Genomic DNA, 10561 nt, shown 5'->3' with positions numbered 1-10561 from the left:
GAAGAAGAAGAAGAAGAAGAAGAAGAAGAAGAAGAAGAAGAAGAAGAAGAAGAAGAAGAAGAAGAAGAAGAAGAAGAAGAAGAAGAAAAGAAAATGGATGGGTGCCTGTTACAGTACCCTCAATATAGCAAGCACTGAGAACACTTGTAGATCTGAACGTCTCTCATACTATTTTCTCCTGTGTTAATCTCTACACTTTTACTTACAAAAACATGTATTTTATACCATGGCTGATATTATGAAAAAGACTACTTGAGAAAATGGACCTACCTGTATATATCTATGAAATTCAGGGGGTGGTTATGAGGAACAGAAACCAGACATCATTTAGAATGTAATAAAAGGACTTACTGAAAGGATCTAGGAGAATTTTATAGGAAGTAAGTTTATCAAAATAGAGCTTAGACTTATAAAAACTGGACTCAAGGGCCAGCCAGATAGCTCAGTGGATTAAAGTGCCTGCTTATGCAAACACAGGTACTGGGGTTCGATTCCCGGTGTGCTGTGTCAGCTACGCCCCTGGGGTGCACTGAGATGGTGATTGAGACTGAGTGTGGTAGCACGTGCCTGTAATCCCAGCACTTGGGAGGCTGAAAACAGGAGGATCACCATGAGTCCAGTCTGTGTAGTGAGAATCTGTAGTCCCTGTACTAAATACATTAAAAAAAATGGACTCAACATAGCTTCAGGTAATGCCATGTATGTGTTCTCCTGCATGTATGCCCCATCAATTGTACTAGGTAGGGGCAGGAGCTGCAGAGGAATGCAGGAACTTCTCTCGTCTCCTCAAGCACATGGATGTAACATTTTGGGTCCTCTTTTCTTGCATTAGCTACTGCTAGGATATATGTTCTCAGTTCCTACCCTGTCCGTGTTTTCAGCTGGCTCCAGACCACTGCTGGATAAGGATCTGGAAGAAATATTATATGAGAAATAGACCCTTTATTCCCTAAGAACTCTTTTTATCCTAAGTGAGAAAAAGTTGACTCAAATAGTTTTGGAAAAATTGAAAAATGCACTAAATTTTATAAGTAAAAGGTCCAGAATTAAATTTTGCTCTGGAATTTGGCTGAGTCTACTCAATGAGAACATCTGGCCAAAGTCTCATTCCCTTGGCCCTACTTTCTTTTGTGTTTCAACTTCACTGACACACGGGTCAGTGCCTAGAACCTTCAGGCTTATTTAACACTGTAGGCCAACAAATCTATCAGAGAGACAGCCTCACTTAACCCTGACAGAAATCTTTCAGGGAGTAAAAATCACTGAACATATTTGAGGCATCAGGTCATCAGGTACTTATGTATTCCTGTAACGCTCCTGATGTACTCGCTAGCCAGACCTTGGTCCTGTGCCCAGGCCTGGAGCTGGGAACCCACCCTTACTTAAGAATTGGAATTGGGAAAGGGTGATTCACAAAGCTGACAAGGTTTACAATTAGCAGAATAAAGGGGAATCAATCTTACACCCTTCAAAGCGTGACTGCTTTTGACAGATTCTTGTACTTTCTCCCTGGACACAACCAGCATTGTTTGGCAGAGCTACTAGAAATGTAACAGTTGCTTAAGAACAAAGAAAGGAGGGAACTCTGTAGCTGCTGTAGCATTGGGTCAAAGAGGAAGAACAAATGAGCACGAACATGAGAGAATATAAGAGGATGAAATGCATATTATGTACTCACAATTCTCTCCAAAGGGCAGTTGATTGTGGTCCCGTACCTGTGGTTCCTTTATTGTTCTCATCAAGTTTTTTCCTACCCAATGCCTGATCTACTAAAAGCTATAATATACCCAGGTCTTTTTATTTTTTTCTTTGAAAACAAATGACTCTGCTTCTTCTCCTGATTTATGGGGAGTCTCAGTAGACAAAGAGACAAGTGGAGGTCCAGGACTCACAGCTGATTGCATACAATGCCATGGCCTTTGTTATTAACTGGTTTGTAACCAAGAAAGAAGTAGAACAAAATTATATACACTACGGTCAATTCACTATTCAACAATTATTTACCCCAGCATTGTGGAGGCTGACACAGGAGGATCACTATGAGTCCGAGCTTCATAGCAAGACCCTGTACCAAATATATAAATAAATAAACCTTTAAAAAGGATTAAATGCTAGATAATAAGTAAAGCTTAAAATAGTCCTATGTTTGCTGTATCATTAAATAATAAATATGCAGCAGGATTGAAAACTATAGTGAATTTCAAATTAAAAAAAATAACCTGTTATAATAAACTCCCCTCAAGACTCTCCCCTTTGATTTACACTTGATCTTAGCCTAAAGGTTTAACTGTTCTTGCCATTATCGAAGCAGGTCTAGACGTCCTCTTTTATATCTTTAGTTATGCTGTCGTCGCTGTTTGAGTGTCCTGAATCCATTCAAAACACTATTTTTCATGGGTATTTTGACTTTCAAAAAAAAAAAAAAAACAAACAAATGTCACACAGTTGCAAATCTGTTGACTGAGGTAGATGGAGGCACATTGTAACATATTAATGAGCCTACCTCCCATGGATGGACTTGGCAGCAGCATTCACCATATTTTTTACTGTATCTAGTAAAAAACACCCACAAAAGAAAGCCTTCCTGTTTCAGAAAATGGCAAGAATAAAAGGATTAAGTGTGTTCAAAGTGAGGGGAATGTTTTGAGAGGGCATTATTGGCAATGTGTCTTCTACTGTACTAGATTTTTTAGAAGTTTAAATATTCACTGTACTTTTGATTACCCTATGCATATAAGTAAAAAAGAAATACAAATTGAAAGGAAGGGAAAACCATTTTGAGACTAAGAGAATTTCTTATAAGCAGTAAAAATTATACAAATTGTGTTTTTCATTATATATAATTGCTTTAGAAAATATTTCCTCTGGTTTATTTTATACTCTATAAAAACAATCTCTTTTTAAGTAATTAGGAGACATTACTACCTGAAAAAATGCTTAAAAATAGATATTTTAAGGATAAGTGTGAAGACAGTGTTATCTAAAAATGCTACTACTCTTAAAATATTGACTTTAAATTCCCATAAAATCAGTTGCTATTTAAATAGGTTCTGTTTTTAATATTTCTTCCATCTGTCCTTAATTGTCCATTTTTCTGCCACCATTTTTGAAGCATTTTATTAGAATACATTATATTAGAAAGCATTATATAAAAAATGATAATGGCCTGGAACAGATTTTCCTTTCCCCAGTATTTCTCAGCCATATTTACCCTCTAATTCTTGGCTAACTGCTAAATCACTGCCCTCATGAGACCAGTCTTCCTTCACAAACTGCTGATACATATATAATGTATTAAAGCACCATGGAAATTTGCCCCCAAGTTAGAAAGAACTGAGATGTTAACCATAAAAAGTTGTGAAACATAATTTCACATATTAATAAAATGGGATATTACACAATCATTAAGAACATGTTTTAGAAAAATTATTGATCTGTAGAAAATATTTGTGTATTATTGAACATGATCATGAAACAGACCATGGTATACACAAACTCTACGAAAGAATGTAAATGGTCTGATCAAAATTTTTGTTTCTGAGATTTTAAGAAAATAACAGTGCAGAGTTTCCTATGTAATCTGTATTGTAGAATTGTAAATAATAGTATAAAAATTAGAACTTGCATTTCTTGAACTTCTGTTTACTGGTGGCAAAAGACATGCAAAGTATGTTCTCTGAGCATAGTAAAATTAAATAAGCTAAAAGGAAGTCAGTTGTTTAGAAATTAAACAATATACTTCTAGATTTAAAAGGAAATTAAAAAGCAAATTAGAATTATTTTTACTAATAAAAATGAAAACAACTTTAGTATATCTACTGCCTGAGTGAGTACACAAAAATGAAAACTTGTGTGCAGCTAAAGAGATAATTGGGGAGATTTTCACTTTTTGCTCTAAAAAAGAAAAGTTTTCAGTTCAATGACATCAGCTTTCATCTTAAAGAGAAAAACTTGAAATTCCTCATGAGATATAAACTACCAACCTTCTTTAAGAATGCACAGATAACCTATCATGGTAGCAAACACCGGTAATGAGACAGGAGTGTATCAAGTGGAAGACAAGCCTGGGCCATTTAGCAACTAGTGTACTAGCAAGACCTTATCTCAAAATCAAACATAGAAAGGGACTTGAGGTGCTGTCAATTATAGACATATAACGGCCCTGGGTTCAGTCCAGAGAACCCTACCAACACCCACACTCAAACACAAAAAGGAGGGAAAGGAGACGAGAGAAGAAAAAGTAGGTAACTTAAGGAGCACTGTGTCTATTAAATAAATTTTATTTATTTATTTATTTATTTATTTATTTATTATGTATTTTAGTATAGGGTCTCACTACACAGATCAGACATGTAGTGATCCTCCTGTTTTCAGCCTCCCAAGCACTGGGATTACAGGCGTGCACTACCATGCCCTTTCTCAGTCACCACCCAGCACACTGGGGATTAAAACCCAGTCACTGTGCCGGCTTATGTAGGCTTTTTATTCAACTGAGCTATCTGGCTGGCCCTAGATAAATTAAACTTAGATTTTGGAAACTTCCTACAAGATCCACTCCCAGATGACTTCACTGTTATATCAAACATTTAAGGAAGAAATAATTTCAAATTCTTCTGTAAAACTGTTCTATAAACTCTTCTATAAAGTTGAAGACATTCCAACTCACTCTGAGGCCAATATTATGGTGATATTAAAATGAGAAAAATATAAGAAAAGCACAGAGCAGTATCCTTCATGAATGTACAGGCAATAATCTTCACCAAATTTTAATAAGTCAAATATAGCAGTATCTTAAAAAATTAATACAGTATAACTAAATGAGTTTACTGCAGGAATGCAAACTTACCTTAACATTTAAAAACTAATTGATATAATTCAGCATAGTGATAGAGTAAAAGAGAAAAAACATGGTCATCTTAATAAATTAAGAAAAGGTATTTAACAAGTTTCCAACATCTGATGTTAATAAAACATGCACAAAGTGAGAGTGGATGGAACATCCTCAAGCTTGTAAAGGGCATCTACAAAAAATGTACTGCTAGTATCACCCTTAATGATAAAAGACAGAATCCTTGCTCCTAAGATGAGGGGATAGATAAAGATGTCTCCTCTCAAAAGTCCTCTTCAACACTGTCCTTGCTCTAAGTCCAGTCTAGAAATAAAAGACACACACATATAGGAGATAAAGAAGTAAATTGTTTTCACTCACAGATGAAATGATAGTCTATGTAAAACACTCCATGGAATATAGAAATATTTATTAGATCTGGTAATTGAGTTTATTGCAGTGAGAAGATAGAAAGTCTATATAAAAACTCAATTATAAATTATAATATATAATAATAATTCTCAATTATTTTGGAAATTTACATTAGTATAACAATACCAGTTATGACATGTTAGGGGATGAACACATTGCAGATAAATGTGAGAAATGTGCTCAACCTGTAACTTGTAAGGTGAAAAATAAGCTGAGAGAAATCAAAGAAATCTTAAATAAATATGTTTCTTGGCAAAATATAAGGCTGGGTGTGGTAATGCACACCTGCAATTCCAGCACTGGGGAGGCTGAGGCAGGAGAATCACTGCAAGTTGGAGGTCTGCCTGGGCTACAAAATGAGTTCAAGGCCAGCTTGAACTGCATAATGAGAACCTGTCTCAAAAAGACAAAGGAACAAAGAAAAAAAAAGAAAGAAAGGAAATTTAATAAAATATCAATTTGCCGCAACTGAATCAATGAACATAATACTATCCCCAATTAAAATCTCACTGGGCTCATTTGGAAATGTTGACAACTATTTGTAAAATTCATGTAGAAATGCAAAAGACATAAAATAGCCAAAACACTTGAGAATAAGAACAATTTTCTGATTTTACTACCTGATTTGAAGTCTTGATAAAAATTACACTTATCAAAATTATGATATTAGGCTGGTATGGTGGTCCACAATGTAATCCTAGCTGGGAGGCTGAGGCAGGAGGATAAAAAATTTGAGTCCAGCTCTTTGGTCTCGGCGGCACAAGCGAGATGACGAAGGGAACGTCATCCTTTGGAAAGCGTCATAATAAGACGCACATGTTGTGTTGCCACTGTGGCTCTAAGGCCTACCACCTTTAGAAGTCAACTTGGGGCAAATGTGGCTATCCCGCCAAGCGCAAGAGAAAGTGTAACTGGAGTGCAAAGGCAAAAAGGCGAAATACCACCGGAACCGGTCGAATGAGGCACCTAAAAATTGTATATCGCAGATTCAGGCATGGCTTCCACGAAGGAATGACACCTAAACCCAAGAAAACAGCAGTTGCAGCATCCACTTCATCTTGAGAAATGCAGCAATCACTCAAAATAAATGCTTTGATTTTAAAAGAAAAAAAAAATGAGTCCAGTCTGGGTAATTTAGCAACTTAGCAAGAACCTGTGCCAAAATAAAAATTTTCAAAATGGGCCAAGGATATAGCTTAGTTCAAGGGTTCACTCTCCATCCTACCAAAAATTAAGATATTTGAATCAAGATTAAAAAAATAGATCAATACAATAGAATGGAACACTCAACAGTATGCCCATAAATATATGGTTAACTTATATACAACAAAAGCTATACTGATATAAGAGAATGAAATTCCCAACCTGAAAGATACCTGGGATGAGTTTGTAGTCTCTAAAACTGAAGAATAAATTCTAGGAACAAGAGTGTAGCAGTAGAATGTACTTATTGAGGGAAAGAAACCTGTCCAAAAGAGGGACAGAAGGGGACCCAAGTTGGTTGCCAAAGAACCTGCCTTTTCTAGGGATTTTTAAAGAGCAATTCCATGAGGTGAGGTGGGTCTAAGGTGGAAAACATGAGAACTCAATAGGTGGGCATGAGGTGGGATGAAAATATTGTCAGCCAATAAGATTACAAGCATAATTGCTCAAGTAAAATTGATTAAATCCAGATCAAATCAGAGTGAGTCATGTAGCAAGAAGGCCTGAATACAGAAAAGGGGCTCTTCCTGTAGGCGGTTGGGTTAGTGATGTTTTCTGGCCTTTTCAAGGTAATTGATACCTATTCAGAACATCAATCCCTGATGTTTATCCCTAGGGAAGTTTGTGTCTGCATTGGTTTAATCTTTTGTCTTGAGGTCTTGCCCACAGCTGAAGTGCCTGTCTCTCTCCTACAGCTGCAAAGTGTTTTGTCTTCCATATTGGGTCATTTGAGGGCCTATCCCTGTCTGACTAATAAAGGTTCTACAATCTGAGGTACAGGATCTCAGGATAAATCCTGAGGGGATTTCACTGACCTTATCAGACCCAAAAGCTACAACTCTTGTTGAATAGGTCTTGCTTTATCTTGGTCTTAACCATCCAGCAGAAAAGTATAAAAGTGAAGTATAAGAAGTAAAGCCATATTATTATGCTGAGATGTAGAGGGCTCAAGTCAACAACTTCTGACATTGCCAGTCATATGGAAAACCCAATACTATTATGGACTACTGGACTATTTTGGAATATTTTTCTGAATTCACACACCTATAGTATTTAAATGACAGAACTAAACAAAAAAAGGGGATACAAATGAATGACCATTTTGTATCTGTATATTCAAAATAGTTAAGATAGATATACAGCTACATTCTCTTAATGCAATGAATAGAGGGATTTGTTCTAATAGTGTTTGTAAATAGGATATCATGTCTGCATCTTGTACAACAATAACCACTAAGAAAACAATACGCAATGTATTAGTTAGTGAAACTGTCCTACTGATTTGATTTGAAACTGTCTCATTGCTATTTGAGGGGCACCTTGAGGGGTGCCCCTCAAATAAAATTATTTATTTTCTCAATAAAATTATGGGGGAAAAAAGACATTGGTGTACTTATCAGGGTCATCTAAAAATTTTCCTAGTTCTAGCTTGATCTGTTTTAAGTCATTGAAAGAAAGAGACATACTAATATAAGTAGTCTTGTATGGATTACAATTATACCTTGATCATAATTATGAATTATTTCTTAATGTAGAAAGATTTGAACATAACACAATTTTAACCATTTTTCTACAGTATGGTTTTAGTTGTAAAATAATATCAAAATTAATACTTTCCTGTGTTCCATTTGGCTCTAGGGAGTGTGTAGGCCACACATATGTACAGCTCTTTTTCAATGCTTAAAGGTCAAACATCTTTTAATGCTTAATGACACACTCTAAAGGAGTAAGAGACTTTGACTGTGAATACAATAAGAGATAGTTTGGGCATCCCCTCTCTATTTCCAATTGGTCTTTATACCCTCAAGGTGCCCCTCAAGTAGATTTTCTACTCTAGAGCCAGAGGATGCCATATGGAGGGAGATTGGGAGACAAAATGTGGCCAGCCCATCCATCCTTGAACTGGTGTATAATTCTGTTGTCCCAGAAAGTTCATGAGCTGTGCACTCACTTCTATTGGGCATTTAGAAGCACAAGCTACAATTGGTCTGGTGACAGGAGTATCTACAGAAGGAAGCATAACTTTGTAATAAACTGTTGTATAAAAAGATGAATTGGAAGTAAAGCACGTCTCCTGCTGTGCTGTGAAGGAGATTACCTCTGGAGAGAGACAAAAGAGACAGCTGACCTAAGGAATCTCATCCTGGGTCCCAGGGCAAAGAAATCTATAAGACATTTGTGTCATCCATCTAATCACTGAGGCAACCTTTCCCAGCAGCAGGACAAGGCTATGTTTTGTTTTATTTTCAAATATTTGAAGCTCACAGATTAAACTTATATTTATCATGTAGCAATCACATTTCACATGTTGGTAAAGGCACTTAGTAAAGGCTGACTAAAATCTCTTTCTTATTCTTAGCATATGTAAGACACAAATGTAAATCATTCCCCTGATAGCTGCTGTGAAATGTAAATTGTTAGAAGCTACTTCAGCCTAATTTCTGAAGGGGTAGGCAGTAGTCAAGTGGTTTCACTGAACAGCTTAGGGAGAATTCCTAGTTCACTAGTAGAGATAACTAAATACAATAGATAAGTGGAGATTTTTCAGTGGTCAGAAGCCAGTTTCCACCAATGAACATTTGAGTATCTGCCAGAGAGTAGCCCTGGCTATGACTCCTTAGTTGTTCTCAGTTTCTATTGGCCCACACAGCCAGAAATCAGTCTTCAGAAAGGAAATCAGATGTTTCTCTGGTCAACATTCCATCAGCCATTGGCTTCAGTGAGGATTCACCAAAGAGATGCTGGGGAAGCCCATCCTCTGCTTTAAAGAGTGGCAGCAGCTCTAAGAGTATTTAACTAGCTGGCAAAGTAACCATTGTGTGACAGAGTTCTATACGGGATAGTGAAAAGCCTGAATGAGATTACCTAGCACTTTACAAGTTTACAGAGGTCCACAGCTAATTATTAAAGTATTTCTTACATGCATAAATGACTTGACCTAGGAGAAGAGGAAAGGTTGAAAATCCTCCCTTATACATAAATGTACCTTGGTCCCATAAGTGTGCTGCTTTTGGGGACAGCGCCTTCTGGTGTCATGTAGAAGTTGATTCTCTCCATGGTGTCTCATGTCTAGCCTCCCAAGGGAGACTTTCCCACAATACTAAGCTGGGACATAAAATAACACTAGCTTTTGTGTATATTCCCCTGGATAGGCAGAGTTCTGTTGTGTCATCTGACCCAGAGAGAGGGTGTGTGTCCTTCCTCTAAAATGACTTCCCTGTCTTCAGTGTTAATAAATGCTCATTTTCTTTGTGCTCCATTTAGTTGGAACAGTCTAGAGAGGTTTTTTTTTTTTTTTTTTTTTTTCCTAATTTTATATGCCTCTAAAAAGGAAAGTACAGAAAGATAGTAAAACTTATGAGTAAAGCCAGAGAAAGGAAATTGAAGCTGAGCAGGCTTAACATTTCCCCTAGAGTGTAGAGGAGGATCCGAGCCGGTGAGTCCCAGTGTAGCCTGTACTCCAAGTCTTAAGAATGGCCACCAACCTAATGTCCTTTAGTTGGTGGAAGCAGTTCTGTGTTTTATTATACAGGTATGTATATTTTCTAAATCTTAGCTAGATTTTAAAACACTCATTTTACAGAAGTTTATATTAAAGTTCACTAGTAGGCACTCTAATGTTATTCTCCCTGGAACTGTAGTAAAATCAAGAAATACAAGTAAATTTAGCAACTGGTTCAAATGGAACGTATACAATAAAAAGAGAAATAAAATGTCCTCTTTAAAAATATGTTAACCTTATAACATTTCTGTAATTTAACTTAGATTTATCACATTTTTTCCAAAATTTTATTGATAAACAGCAATGAGACAGTTTCAAATCAAATCAGAAATACAGTTTCAACAAATAGCACACTGCATATATTCTTCTTAGTGGTTAATTGCTGTACAAGATGGGAACTTGAGATCCTATTTACAAACGCCATTAAAATGAATCATTCTATTCATTAAGAGAATGCAACTATGTATCTATCCTAACCACTTTGAATACACAGATACAAAATGGACATTCATCTGCATACCCTATTTTTTCTAAGTTCTGTTATTGAATATTATAGGTGTGTAAACTCAGCAAAATATTCTAAAAGAGTCCAGTAG

This window comes from Octodon degus, unplaced genomic scaffold, assembly GCF_000260255.1.
Source record: "Octodon degus isolate 3935 unplaced genomic scaffold, OctDeg1.0 scaffold00169, whole genome shotgun sequence".
Taxonomy (NCBI): domain Eukaryota; kingdom Metazoa; phylum Chordata; class Mammalia; order Rodentia; family Octodontidae; genus Octodon; species Octodon degus.
Note: the sequence above shows the minus strand (reverse complement) of the source record.